This window comes from Ornithorhynchus anatinus, chromosome X1 (assembly GCF_004115215.2).
Source record: "Ornithorhynchus anatinus isolate Pmale09 chromosome X1, mOrnAna1.pri.v4, whole genome shotgun sequence".
NCBI classification, from domain to species: Eukaryota; Metazoa; Chordata; class Mammalia; order Monotremata; family Ornithorhynchidae; genus Ornithorhynchus; species Ornithorhynchus anatinus.
The window spans coordinates 72,882,460-72,898,005 of NC_041749.1; the positions used below are offsets into that span (position 1 = coordinate 72,882,460).

Here is a 15,546-nt window from a genome sequence, read left to right on the forward strand (position 1 = left end):
AAGGGGATGGAAAGGGCAGCACAAGTAAAGAAAAATGACTTCCCAGGTGATAGGTTGATTTAAACTATGCTTGCCAGCAACAACAGTGAATCACACTGCTCTGTCACTTAAAATTTCCAATTGAGTCCTCTGCAATCTTCCTTTCCATTTGCCTTCTTTTTTATCTGTTCTTTCTTCGCACGTCTAGATTATGTTTCCGCATTAATTCACCTGCTTCTATTGCAACACTTTTTCACTTGTCCCATCTTCCTATCCCTATATCTGCCTCCAATTCCCTCAATTCACCAAACCTGTTGTCCTTCCCACCACCTCAGAATCAGGGTGGGCTGCAGAGTCACCACCTCACCATATGGTGCACTTGAACATTGCACTTCTGCCTGTCCTGAAGGCACAGTTAGCTGATTCAGCTGCTCTCAGTTGGAAACGGATGACATTACTGCTTCCAGCAGAGAAGAGCTGATAGGTACAAAATAAAGACTATAGAACTATTTGTCTGAGCTACTGTAGAAAAGCATTGCTCAGGAAAAGGACAACTAGGATGACTGTGTTCAGCAGATTTTTCTGAAGAACACTGGACTGCTGGGTGAGTCATCCTATGCTTCCTATCCAGGATGCTAGAAGCTTATTTTTTGTGTTTTGTTCTCATTTTCAGAGGTTTCTCTAGGACAAGATTACCTCAGGACTAAAAACTACATGAATTGAAATGTTTTAAAGAACTCTGTCACAACTCAAAAACTGTAAACATAAACAGTTTTCATGGGTAAATATTGATTTTTCCTCCCAAGGCATACTTGCCTGTCCAGGGTCTCCTGTAGCTAGAAGGAGCATGGAAAATAGTGACAAAAGAGAAAATCAAGCACAATTTCATCTTAATGACTCTGTTTACTTCCTAGTTGTAGAAAAATAACTTCCCTCTCATTTTCTTCTCCCTACCTTTCTGGCTTCTCTGTCATCTGGCATATTCACACAACCCACATACTCCAAGACACTGATTGTCAGGCAGCCATCAAAACTGTGTGAGGCAGAAGACATCACCAAGATTGAAACAGAGCACAAAATGTGGCAACAACACCAATGAATCAATAGTATTTTTACTGAGTGCTTGATCTATTTAGAGCATTGTTCTGAGATCTTGAGAGAGTTCAGTACTTAGACACAATCCCTACCCTCAAGGATCTTACAGTAGACTGTGTGCAGAGCAGCTTACAGTGAAATGGGGAGACATTAAAGTCTATTACATGTATTAAAGAGATCTGTAGATAAGTGTTGTGGCCCTGCAGCTCCTCATGATTATAACAAGATGGTGGCCTAAAAATCTTAAGATGGGATGGACAGATAAAATTAAGGAACATTCACAACCAATGGTAGAACACCAAACCTGAAGAGCTTCGGGGATATGCTGACCACAAACAAAATTAGGACTTGTACTTATCACTGAAGAATCTTTAAGGTCCCATACACACCACCCTCATGCCAAAGAAAAAAATCTGTCATGGATCACATGAACATGATAATAGATTCCTGGGCATGTATTCCACCACTGCCAAGGTGATCCTAAGCATAGAAATCTACTCAACAGGTGAAGGCATGGCCTTATCTCCCACTTTATAAAAAGTTACTACCACCGTTAAAGCCATGAAAAAGGGCCACACACCTGGATCTGATGGCTTTCCTGCAGAAACTTCTAAGCCTGGAGAGAACCTACCCTTCAGTCATCTTCACAAGCTGACCCCAAGAAATGTATCATGGAGAAGTGACACAAGACTTCGAAGATGGCACCCTAACCACTATCTTCTAGAAGAAAGAGAAGAGAGCTGACTATGCAAACAACCTGGGCAACTCAATATTTCCTTTGCAGGCTAGTTGATCATTACCATATTTAATAATACTAATACTAATAATAGTGGTATTTGTTAGGTGCTTACTATGTGGAAGGCACTCTACTAAGCACTGGGGTGAATACAAGGAAATCGGGTTGGGCACAGTCCCTGTTCCGCATGGGGCTCACAGTATTAATCCCCATTTAAGATGAGATAACTGAAGCACAGAGAAGTGAAGTGAGTTGCCCGAGGTCACACAACAGACAAGTGGTGGAGCTGGGATTAGAATTTAGGACCTTCTGACTTCCAACCCTGTGATCTATCCACTAGGCCTTGCTGTATTTTCCTTCATAATTGCCGGCACTGCATGATTCCTCCTCCCCTTCCCCTGCTTCCCCATCCAATTTTTGAGGAGGAAATAAAATATTATTTTTCTGTAGGACATATTGATAATTTTAAAGTAGGTATAGCTTGTTGTGGGCAGGGAACGTGTCTACCAACTGTTGTATTGTACTTTCTCAAGTGCTTAGTATAGTGCTCTGCACACAGTAAGTGCTCAAAAACTACCACTGATGATAATGATAATAGTGGTGCATACTGGGATAGGAAAAGGGGAAGAGTCAGAATGTGGCAACTCCCAATAGGAGTTTCTTCTTCAAAACATGTATGGTCTAGTGTTGGGAGAGGGGACGGGTCAGTATCGCTCTGGGAAGGGAGTTTCCTCTCCAACAGGTTAGCTCTAGGGGAGGAAGAAAAGGGAGGGCATGTTAATCAGTGGGCTGCCTATTGAATGCAGCCTTATTTAGAGTAACAGTCAAATTAAGAGGGGAAGTCCTATTGGAAATAGCATGGGCCAGGAAGTCAGATGGCATGGGTTCTAATATCGACTCTGCCACATGTCTGGTGTGTGACCTTGGACAAGTCACTTAACTTCTCTGGGTCTCAGTTCCCTCTTCTGTAAAATGGGGATTAAGACTGTGAACCCTATGTGGGAAAGGGACTATGTCTGACTGATAACCTTATACCTACCCCAGCACTTAGAGCAGTGCTTGGTTCATAGTAAGCGCTTAACAAATACAGTGGGATACAGGTGATCTCTTTCTGTTCCTCTCCCCTCCATTTTTGTCCTCTCAATCCATCAACTGTATTTATTGAGCACTTACTGTGTGCAGAGCACTGTACTAAGCACTTGGGAGAGTACACTTTAACAGGGTTGGTAGACACATTCCCTGCCCATAATGAGCTCTTTTTTTCTCCTGTTCCCCTTATCGTTACACTTTTGTTATACTTAAGTAAATTAATTGTAGGTTTGCAAGCATTTTAACAAAACATTGGGCAATTATAAGTATTGCATTTGCTGGGCGTAGTACAGCAATGAACACTAGGGGAAAGTTACAAGGATAATAATTCAGCCACAGTCACTGGCCCACAACCAGCTCCCAATCTAAAATAAAGGGATGGGGAGAGGTGAAATAGGCACACAGGGTAAAAATTTACAATGCATAGGAAAAACCAATAAATTCAGAAACAACAGCAACAATGACAGTAAAATAATAATTGTGGTTCAATACTGTTAAAAGGGATATTTTCCAGGCTTATCCCTAGATCAACAAGTGCTTCCTTTCCAACATTCCAACAATTATTACAGGCATACCGCAGCTTTTGCTTTTGTTTCTTTCAGCCCCACTCCCACAGGGCAGGATCCCCCTCACCCCCATCCCCAATCACCTTCTGAATCCACCCCCTTCTCTCCACCAATACAGCTACCACCAAGACACAAGCTCCGGTCATGTAGCAACTAGACCATTGTATCAGCCTCCAAGCTAGCCTCCCTGCCTCCCTGCCTCGCTCTCCCAAATCTAACCTATACCACACACTACTACAGAGGTAGTTTTCTTGAAACTTCCCTCCACACACATCTCTGCACTTCTCAAAACCCTCTACAGGCTTCCCATGATCCTCCACCACAAGCAAAACTCCTCGCCATCTGCTTAAAGGTTCTCCATCAAATTACCTAATCTTATGTATCCACCCTTTTCACTGGTTGCTCTCTAACTCACTTCCTTCTTTCCTCTAAAACTATACTCATAACTGTATTTTGGCCTCAGCTTTCCAACCTCCGTACTCTCACTCATGCTGTTCCCCCAGCTTGGAACTCCCTCCCTCTCCAAGCCCAACAGGCCATAGTTCTCTCCATATTTAAAGTTCTCCTAGAGTCCCATCTTTTAAAATATGCCTTTCCCACTTAATTCCCATCACCCCAATTCATGCAAACCTATCAGCTATCTCTAGCACTTATATGCTTATCACCCCTCTCAGCACTTTTGTTTACATGTTGCACTGTGGCCTATTGGAAAGAGTACAGGCCTGGGAGTCAGAGGACCTGGGGTCAATCTTGGCTCCACCACTTGTCTGCTGTGTGACCTTGGGCAAGTCACTTCCCTTCTCTGTGCCTCAGTTTCTTCAACTGTGAAATGGGGATTTAATATCTGTTCTCCCCATTACTGTCAGACTGTGAGCTTGACAGGGGACAGGGACAGGGACTGTGCCTGACCTGATGCACTTGTATTTACCCCAGTGTTTGCAACTGAGCTTGACACATAGGAAGTACTTACAGATACCATTATTATTATTTGTAAATATTTTATGTCTCTCTCTCCATTAAAATGTAAACTCCTTGTGGGTGAAGAAATGCTTTTGTTATGCTTTTCAAGCCCTTATTAGAGTGCATTGCACCTAGTGGGTGCTCAATACATGCTATTACTAAGTGCTTAGTACAGTGCTCTGCTCATAGTAAGCGCTCAATAAATATGATTGAATGAATGAATTCTGCTATATGGCAGTGGCACAGCTCCCAGCAGCTCTAGCCAGAATCCTTCTGGACAGACTATTGAAGAACATAGACAACTGTACACTACCTGAAATACAAATGGTTTCAGACCAAAATAGAGCATAGAAGATATATCTGTAGCATGATATATTCAGGAAAATTGCAGAATGCAACACCAAAACCACTAAACTGTGTTCATTTATCTTATAAAAGCATCTGACATCACTGACAGACCAAGCCCCTGGAAACATCTAAGCAAATTCAGCTGGCTGAGAAATTCACCAAGATGCTGAGGATACCGCTATGTTACGGTCGGTTGAAACAGAATAGAAGGTGTCTTGTATCACCCTTTCTCCATCACCAAAAAAGTGAAGCAGGGCTGTGTGGTAGATTCAGTCCTATTCAACTTATTCTATACCACATTGCTAGAGATCCAATGAGGGAACTTGGAATATGAGTATGTTTTGAACCAGTGGAGAAGCTTTTCTAGCTCAACAGATTATAAGCAGTATCAGAAGGCATGAGACAGTCATCCAGAGACTGCTCCATGCTGATGACTTTGCTCTTGTAGCACCTTCGCAAGACGATATGCAGATTAAGCATTTAGTACAGTGAACATGGAAAACACTCCACAAATACCATCGATTCATTATCGATTGCTTTGATTTGGCACAGCACTATGGATTGACATTAAATCTGAAGAAAACAAAGGTTATGAAAGAGCTTGCACCCAGGAAAGTCTAAAAACAATGGAAGATTTGTTCCATCCACACAGAACATGATAATACTTTCACCAAATTCTACCTCCTGTCTGCTAATTCTGTTGTATTTTACTTTCCCAAGTTCTTAGTACAGTGCTCTGCACATAGTAATAACTCAAGAAATACCACTGATTGATAGTTCAGGTGTACCTAGAGTAATGAACTCCTGGGATAGACCCTGCACTATTTGCTGACAATTCAGAATTAGTACATCTTACCACAATATTTTGTCCAATCACAACATGTAGGCCAATCCCTTCCCATTCTCTCTATTTTTTTTTATTGTATTTGTTAAGCACTTGTTATGTGCCAGGCACTGTACTAAGTGCTGGGGTAGATACAAGCTAATCATATTGGACACTATCTCTGTCTCATGTAATAATAATAATAATAATAATAGTATTTAAGTGCTTACTATGTGCAGAGCACTGTTCTAAGCGCTGGGGTAGATACAGAGTAATCAGATTGTCCCATGTGGGGCTCACATTTTTCAATCCCCATTTTTATAGATGAGGTAACTGAGACACAGAGAAGTTAAGTGAGTTGCCCAAGGTCACACAGCAGACAAGTGGCAGAGCCGGGATTAGAATCCAGGTCCTTCTGACTCCCAGGCCCGTGTTCTATCCATTAGGCCTTGCTGCTTCTCTCCCTACCCTTCCATGTCCATAGTGGCTTTCCTTCTTACTCCATCCCCCTGCCCTCTAAACTTGGATAACCCCCTCCCCTACCCTCTAGTTTTGTTGGGGTTTTTTAGTTTTATTTCACTAACCACAGTGACAACCACTGCTGTTGTCACCACCACCTTTCCATTCCTGTTTTTCAGCCCCATCTCTGCACCTATGCCAGAGTCATGGGAACATGCACAAGGATGGAAATGGGTGAGATTGAGAGGTAGGGGGAGAGTCTTCCAGGCCTCAGCTGTTATTGATTCCTTCCTCTCCCACCTCTCAACCAATCTCATCTTGGTCCATCTCTGTTCGTATTCTCACAGTGATGTGTGGCCTTGGGAGACAGGTCTGCAAGCTAAGGCCGATGGGGAGGAGGGAGAAGTGGTGGTGATTATTGTCACTATGTTTAGTTAAAACAACTAACAGGGGAGTTGGTGGCAAGTTCAGGGTGCAAGAGAGGAGAAAAGGAAAGACACTGTGGACAGTGTCTTCTCTCCCACACAACCCTACCCACAAATCTGTACTGTTCCCCCACAGAGGCCTCCGATCTTTTGACCATATCCAATTTTCTCAAGTCACCCTGCCCCATTTAGCCTCCATACCCAAACTACCTTGCTTTGATGACCAAATTGACACCCTCAACACCATCCTTTCTACTGAACTCAACTCACTCACTCCACTAGGCTTCGTCGATCTCTTACCACTAAGCCAAAGCCCTGGATCACCTCCACAGCCTGCTTTCTTCGCTCCTGTGCACGAGCCGCAGAGCACTGGTGGCGGAAATCTAAATATCAGACGACCTTGTCCACTTAAAGTTCATCCTTGTGTGCCTCAACTCTGCCCACTCCTCTGCCTGGCAAAATCCATCCTTATTGACACACATACCCATTGCCCTCTCCAGTTGTTCCAGATGCTTAATTCCCTCCTCAAACCACCCCACCCACCCCCCTGCCACCCGGCCTTCCCCTTCTACTTTATTGAGAAAATTGAAAATATCAAGGGTTCTCCCTAAAATCTCCCCAGCTCCTCTCCAGTTCCTCCCTCCTCTTGCTCCTTTCTTCACTCTCCCATTTTTCCTAGCCTTATCTCCAGAAGAGATCTCCTGCCTTCTCTCAAAATCCACCTTTCCATCTGCTCATCTGACCCCATCCCTTTGCACTTTATCAAAACCCTTCCCCCTCCCTTCTTCCCCCCAACCACCATCTTCGACCATTTCTTCTCCATTAGCTTCTTTCCCATCGCTTTCAAACATGCTCATGTCTCCCTATCTTAAAAAAACCCTCCCTTGATACCACAGCTCCCTCCAGCTATTGCCTCCTACCATTCCTTTCCAAACACCTTGAGCAAGTTGTCTGCACCAGCTGTATCAAATTCCTTTCCTCCAATCTCTCCTGGTCCCCCTCCAATCTGGCTTCCATCCCCTTCACTCCACAGCAACCACCCTCTCAAAGGTCACAAATGATCTCCTTCTTGCAAAAACTAATGGCTTCTATTCCATCCTAATCCTCCTTGACCTCTTAGCTGCCTTTGGCACTGTTGACCAACCTTTCTCCTGGAAACATTATCCAACCTCAGCTTCATTCATTCATTCAATAGTATTTATTGAGCGCTTACTATGTGCAGAGCACTGTACTAAGCGCTTGGGATGAACAAGTCGGCAACAGATAGAGACAGTCTCTGCCGTTTGACGGGCTTACAGTCTAATCGGGGGAGACGGACAGACAAGAACAATGGCACTAAACAGCGTCAAGGGGAAGAACATCTCGTAAAAACAATGGCAACTAAATAGAATCAAGGCGATGTACAATTCATTAACAAAATAAATAGGGTAACGAAAATATATACAGTTGAGCGGACGGGTACAGTGCTGTGGGGATGGGAAGGGAGAGGTGGAGGAGCAGAGGGAAAAGGGGAAAATGAGGCTTTAGCTGCGGAGAGGTAAAGGGGGATGGCAGAGGGAGTAGAGGGGGAAGAGGAGCTCAGTCTGGGAACGCCTCTTGGAGGAGGTGATTTTTAAGTAAGGTTTTGAAGAGGGAAAGAGAATCAGTTTGGCGGAGGTGAGGAGGGAGGGCGTTCCAGGACCGCGGGAGGACGTGACCCAGGGGTCGACGGCGGGATAGGCGAGACCGAGGGACGGCGAGGAGGTGGGCGGCAGAGGAGCGGAGCGTGCGGGGTGGGCGGTAGAAAGAGAGAAGGGAGGAGAGGTAGGAAGGGGCAAGGTGATGGAGAGCCTTGAAGCCTAGAGTGAGGAGTTTTTGTTTGGAGCGGAGGTCGATAGGCAACCACTGGAGTTGTTTAAGAAGGGGAGTGACATGCCCAGATCGTTTCTGCAGGAAGATGAGCCGGGCAGCGGAGTGAAGAATAGACCGGAGCGGGGCGAGAGAGGAGGAAGGGAGGTCAGAGAGAAGGCTGACACAGTAGTCTAGCCGGGATATAACGAGAGCCCGTAATAGTAAGGTAGCCGTTTGGGTGGAGAGGAAAGGGCGGATCTTGGCGATATTGTAGAGGTGAAACCGGCAGGTCTTGGTAACGGATAGGATGTGTGGGGTGAACGAGAGGGACGAGTCAAGGATGACACCGAGATTGCGGGCCTGCGGGACGGGAAGGATGGTCGTGCCATCCACGGTGATGGAGAAGTCTGGGAGCGGACCGGGCTTGGGAGGGAAGATGAGGAGCTCAGTCTTGCTCATGTTGAGTTTTAGGTGGCGGGCAGACATCCAGGTGGAGACGTCCCGGAGGCAGGAGGAGATGCGAGCCTGAAGGGAGGGGGAGAGGACAGGGGCGGAGATGTAGATCTGCGTGTCATCTGCGTAGAGATGGTAGTCAAAGCCGTGAGAGCGAATGAGTTCACCGAGGGAGTGAGTGTAAATGGAGAACAGAAGAGGGCCGAGAACTGACCCTTGAGGAACTCCAACAGTTAAAGGATGGTAGGGGGAGGAGGCTCCAGCGTAGGAGACCGAGAATGATCGGCCAGAGAGGTAAGAGGAGAACCAGGAGAGGACAGAGTCCGTGAAGCCAAGGTGAGATAAGGTACGGAGGAGGAGGGGATGGTCGACAGTGTCAAAGGCAGCAGAGAGGTCAAGGAGGATCAGAATGGAGTAGGAGCCATTGGATTTGGCAAGAAGGAGGTCATGGGTGACCTTAGAGAGAGCAGTCTCGGTAGAGTGGAGGGGACGGAAGCCAGATTGGAGGGGGTCTAGGAGAGAATGGGAGTTAAGGAATTCTAGGCATCGATTGTAGACGACTCATTCTAAGATTTTGGAAAGGAAGGGTAGTAGGGAGATAGGACGATAACTGGAGGGGGAAGTGGGGTCAAGAGCGGGTTTTTTTAGGATGGGGGAGACGTGGGCGTGTTTGAAGGCAGAGGGGAAGGAGCCCTTGGAGATTGAGTGGTTAAAAATAGAAGTTAAGGAAGGGAGGAGGGCAGGGGCGATGGTTTTAAGAAGGTGAGAGGGAATGGGGTCCGAGGCGCAGGTGGAGGGGGTGGCACTTGCGAGGAGGGAGGAGATCTCCTCTGAGGATACTGCAGGGAAGGATGGGAAAGTAGGGGAGGGGGTTGTTGGGGGGGAGGGGAGAGGCGGAGGGGTGACTTTGGGGAGCTCAGACCTGATCGTGTTGATTTTCGTGAGGAAATAGGTGGCCAGATCATTAGGGGTGAGAGATGGGGGAGGGGGAGGAACAGGGGGCCTAAGGAGAGAGTTAAAGGTCCGGAACAATCGGCGGGGGTGACGGGCATGGGTGTCGATGAGGGAGGAGAAGAAGCTTTGCCTGGCGGAGGAGAGGGCAGAGTTAAGGCAGGAAAGGATAAATTTGAAGTGTGTGAGGTCGGCTTGGTGCTTGGACTTTCGCCAGCGGCGCTCAGCAGCTCGAGCATAGGAGCGTAGGAGGCGGACGGAGGAGGTGATCCAGGGCTGTGGGTTAGTGGCGCGAGAGCGGCGGAGGGAAAGGGGGGCGAGAGAGTCGAGATGAGTAGTGAGGGTGGAGTTGAGAGCGGAGACCTGATCGTCGAGAGTGGGAAGAGAGGACAGGGCGGCAAGGTGAGGCGAGATGCTATTGGAAAGACGGATGGGATCGAGAGAGCGGAGGTCTCTGTGGGGCAGTAGCGAAGATTTGCAGGGGGAGGGAGTGTGAGAGATGAGGCAGGTGAGAAGGTTATGGTCCGAGAGAGGGATTTCAGAGTCGGTGAGTGAGGAGATAGTGCAGCGGTAGGAGATGACAAGATCGAGGGTGTGACCGAGTCGGTGAGTGGGCGCGGTATGGTGGAGGAGGAGGTCGGCAGAGTCGAGGAGGGATAGCAGGCGGGCGGCAGAGGAGTCGTCGGGTACATCCGTATCGATGTTGAAGTCTCCAAGGATCAGAGTGGGCAGAGAGAAGGAGAGAAGGAAGGTGAGAAAGGGGTCAAGGTGGTTGAAGAAGTCGGAGGTGGGACCGGGAGGGCGGTAGATGACGGCGACAAGTAACTGGAGTGGGTGGTAGAGGCGAATGATATGGGCTTCGAAGGAGGGGAAGGAGAGGGAGGGGGGAGGAGGGATAGTGCGGAAGCGGCATCGGGGCGAGAGGAGGAAGCCGACGCCTCCTCCCTTACCGGTGAGTCTGGGGGAGTGGGAGAAGGAGAGGCCTCCGCTGGAGAGAGCGGCGGCGGAGACCGTGTCTTCGGGAGAGAGCCACGTTTCCGAAAGGGCGAGGAGGAGGAGAGAGCGGGAGAGGAAAAGGTCATGGATGAAAGGTAGCTTGCCTGTAACAGAGCGGGGGTTCCAGAGGCCACACTTGAAAGTAGCTGTGGGTGCAAGGGGAGGAGGGGGGGAGGGGCGGGGGGAGGGGAGGGTTTGGATGGGAAGGAGGTGGCGGGGCCCTGGACGAGGAGAGGGGGATGAGGGGTGGCGGTGGGACAAGAGGACTGGGATGGGGCATGGGTGGGGAAGAGAGAAGGGGGGAGGGGGTGAAGAGGGGGTTAGCTTCACTAATACTGTCCTCTCCTGGTAACCCACCCATCACTGTGGCCGCACAATCTCAGTTTCTTTTCACGGGTTCCTCCTCTGCAACCCAGTCCCTAACTGTGGGATTCCCTCAAGGTTCAGTTCTGGGTCCTTTTCTTTTCCCCTTCTACACCCATTCCCTCAGAGAACTCATTTGTTTCCTTGGCTTCAACTACCACGTTTATGTCAATGATTCCCAAATGTACATCTCCAGCACTGATCTATCTCCCTCTCATCTGTCTTCCATTTTCTCCACCTTCAAGACATCTCTACTTGGATGTCCCACTGGCATCTTAAATTTAACATGCCTAAAACAGAACTCCTTACCTTCCCACCTAAACCCTGTCCTCCCTGTGATTTTCCCATCACTGTAGACAGCTCCACAATTTTTCCTGTCCCCCAGGCCTGTAACCTTGGCATTATCCTTGACTCATCTCTCTCATTCAACCCATATATTCAATCTATCGCTAAATCCTGTTGGTTCAACCTTCACAACATAACTAAAACCTGCCCTTTCTTTTCCATCCAAACTGCTACTACATTAATCCAAGTACTAATCCTATCCTGCCTTGATTACTGTTATCAGCCTCCTTGCTGACCTCCCTGACTCCTGTCACTCCCACTACACTTCCATATTTCACTCTGCTGCCCAGATCGTTTACCTACTCACTGTACCTCGATCTCGTCTATCTTGCCACTGACCTCTCGCCCACATCCTGCTTCTGGCCTAGAATGCCCTCCCTCTTCATATCCGGCAGTCAATTACTCTCCCCACCTTCCAAGCCTTATTGAAGGTGCATCTCCTCCAAGAGGCCTTCCCTAACTATGCTCTCATTTCCTCTTCTCCCACTACCATCTGCATCACCCTGATTTGCTCCATTTATTCAACCCTCCCTCAGCTCCACAACACCTATGCACATATCCATAATTTATTCATATTAATGTCTGTCTCCCCCTCTAGATTGTAAGACTGTGGTGGGCAGGAACATGTCTGCCAACTCTGTTATATTATACTCCCCCAAGCACTTAGTACAGTGCTCTACACACACTAAGTGCTCAGTAAATACAACTGATTGATTGACTGACAGGGGAGGGCAGGAGTGGGGCAAAGGAGACAGAATGCAGAGAGGAACTTACCTGTAGTGCTAGGGTATCATACTCGTATTGGTTCTAGAATTGGTCTTTCTTAATTGTGTGTAAGATTACAGGAAAGCATACCACATACCATAACATTTTCTAAGACTATGCTTCAGTTATATTATGGATGACACACGGATGGACAAAGAACTAGAAGAGAGAATTGGGAGCACCAGCAAAGTTTTGGGAAATTGGAAGATATAATTTGACACCAAAATGAAGGTATTCGAGCTAAAGTCGTGCCCAACCTTCTATTTGCTATTATAATTGGATCTATTGAGATGCAGCATTGCCCCATGGAAAGAGTACAGGCCTGAGAGTCAGAAGACCTGGGTTCTAATGCCGTCTCTGCCATTTGTCTGCTTTGTGATCTAGGGCAAGTCACTTAACTTCTCTATGCCTCAGTTTCTTCTTCTGTAAAATGGGGATTCAATGCCTGTTGTCTCTCCTACTTGGTCTGTGAGCCCCATGTGGGACAGGAACTGTGTCTGACCCAATTATCTTGTATCTATCTACCCCAATGCTTGGAAGAGTGCTATACACATACTAGTTGGAGAAGCAGCGTGGCTCAGTGGAAAGAGCATGGGCTTTGGAGTCAGGGCTCATGAGTTCGAATCCCAGCTCTGCCACTTGTCGGCTGTGTGACTGTGGGCGAGTCACTTAACTTCTCTGTGCCTCAGTTCCCTCATCTGTAAAATGGGGATTAAGACTGTGAGCCCCACGTGGGACAACCTGATTCCCCTATGTCTACCCCAGCGCTTAGAACAGTGCTCGGCACATAGTAAGCGCTTAACAAATACCAACATTATTATTATTATTATTAAGTGCTTAAAAAATACCATTATCATCATCATCTTCATCATCTATTACCTATGACCCATCCAGTTTCTTGGGCAGTTCTACCAGCATTATTTAAGAACCATATTGAAAATCAAATAGCAGCATGGCCCAGGGGGTAGAATATGTGGCCCAGGGGGTAGAATATGGGCCTGGGAGTCAGAAGGGTGTGGGTTCTAATTCCGGCTCTGCCACTTGTCTGCCACGTGACCTTGGACAGGTCACTTCACTGCTCTAGGCCTCAGTTTCCTCATCTGTAAAATGGGGATAAAGTCTGTGAATCCTATGTGGGACAGGGACTGTGTCTGACCTAATTAGCTTGCATCTACTCCAGTAATTAGTACAGTGCCTGGAACATAATAAGCATTTAACAAATACCATTAAAAAAATAGCAGGACAGATTGCCAACAACAGATTGCCTAATGAATTGTAATCATTCATTAATTCATTCAATCATATTTATTGAGCGCTTACTGTGTGCATAGCACTGTACTAAGCTCTTGAAAAGTTCAATTCAGCAGTAAAGAGAGACAATCCATGCCCACACTGGGCTTACATTACTGAAGCACAGTAAATTTGCCAATGTTATGGCAATGCTCACAGCAAACAGATTTCCTGGGCAGGACAGGAGGAGAATGGATGACCCCAGCAGCTGCTGTATGGAGAACTGAAAAAGAACATACCATGCTAAGAGGGAAGATTAACCAATTTAAAGAAATAAAATTTCAAGCAATGTGACATAACAGTGCACTGATGGGAGACCACAACAGCAAACAGACCAGGCTGGTGGGCTGCAACTGGGAGAGGAGTTGAACTCCTTGAGCAAAGGCATCACAAAGACCTGTATACCAGAAGATGATTTGAGAGAGCGAGGCAGGTTCTTTTTGGGACAAATACATTAGCATGCAAGGAAGGTGCAGACAATATTAGTTGTGTGTTAGATTTTTCAGCCACAATTATTTGGATAGGCCTTCATCACCAGTTGTGTCATCTTTGAAAAGGACAGCTGTATGCATGTGTATGTGTATATTAAATAAGAATAGTCTGAAAGATTTTTGGGGGGTAAATTATCAACCTATCTAATTTGCTCTAAATTCAGACCACATATCATTTGTTAAAGGGGTATTTCTTCTTTTCTATAATGTTTCATCTTTTGCCTTAGTTGAAGAGGAGTACTTTGGTTTACACACAATTTTTTTCCACTCTGCCATGCTATTCATTTTTTTTAAAGGTAGAAACACAGAATTTTAATTGGTAAACTTCAAAGTGTTATTTAGCTTTGGCAACTGTTTAGTCATTTTGCATGATTTAACAATTCAGCTTGCTGAAGACTAAGAATCATGACTTCTTATTTCACTCCATTTAGCCAAAACAAGCTGTGAAAGAATGTAAAATATATCATTTTGTTGGCACCCATTCACAAATGAGTCAGTAAATTCCCTTGCATTTACAACTAAAATTGGATTCTAACCTTCAAAAAATTTATGACAATTGCTCCTTCTTGTGGCTTGAATGTTGACATAGAATTAATTTAGAATTTCTTCCCAAGGCTTCCTCTCTATGTTTGTACCTGCCATAAAAATATCCTTGAAAGTTTATCTAGCAGCTGGAGCACTGAAAACCTCTACTGATTCTTCACAAAACAGATTTTCTAGTGCCAACAGGAGATCTCAGAGAAAGAAATAACAGACAAAAGTAGAACTTTAGGGAGGGAAGCAATGGAGAAGCCAGAATAAGAAATCAGTTGGAGCTGTTAGCCTCTCCTCCACTACCTCATGTAACAATTCACAAAGTTCTTCTTACTAGTCCCCTGCCCAACCTAACTCTCAGTACCCAGGGGGACTATGTTCTAATTATAAGGAAGGCATAGACCACTCATGTGGGTAGTTTAGATGAATTTGTTCACCTGACACTTTAACTTCCTAGTTGGTAGCTAAAAAACCAGGCAACTCTAAACAGAATCCCAGATCCATGGAAAAGAAGTCTCTTCCTCCATGTTGTCCATGCAAGTTGGTGACTCCAACCAGCACACATAGTAGTTAACCCCCATGGAGTACTGTTTACATGAAGTTAAATAATAAGTCTGGTGGACCCTGATCAAGGCAGAGGAAGCATTGTATTCATCACACAAGCACAAAGACCTTACTGACCCCCCTCGTGTGGCTAGAGAGAGCTTGGGAGTTTGGGAGGAGGCAGGCAGACAATGCCTACCAGGTAAAGCAAGGATAGGGCAGCATGAGAAGCAGCTTGGCCTAGTGGAAAGAACCTGGGTCCGGGGGTCAGAAGATTTGGATTCTAATCCTACCTCTACAATTTGCCAGTTGTGTGACCTTGGACAAGTCATTTAACTTCTCTGTGCTTCCATTACCTCATCTGGAAAATGGAGATTCAATACCTGTTTTTCCTTTCTCTTATACTATAAGACCTGTGTGGGACAGGAACTGTGTCCTACACAATCGCATCTACCCCAGAAGTTAGTTCAGTGTGCATAGCACATAAGTAAGTGCTTAACACTAT

The 15,546-nt window shown here is 46.2% G+C and overlaps 1 long non-coding RNA gene across 1 annotated transcript in view; it reads left to right on the plus strand.

Annotated features, from left to right (window-relative positions):
* Positions 1-15,546, plus strand: part of LOC120638070 — a 154,201-nt gene that overhangs the window by 122,071 nt on the left and 16,584 nt on the right. The gene's annotated exons all lie outside the window — the stretch shown is intronic.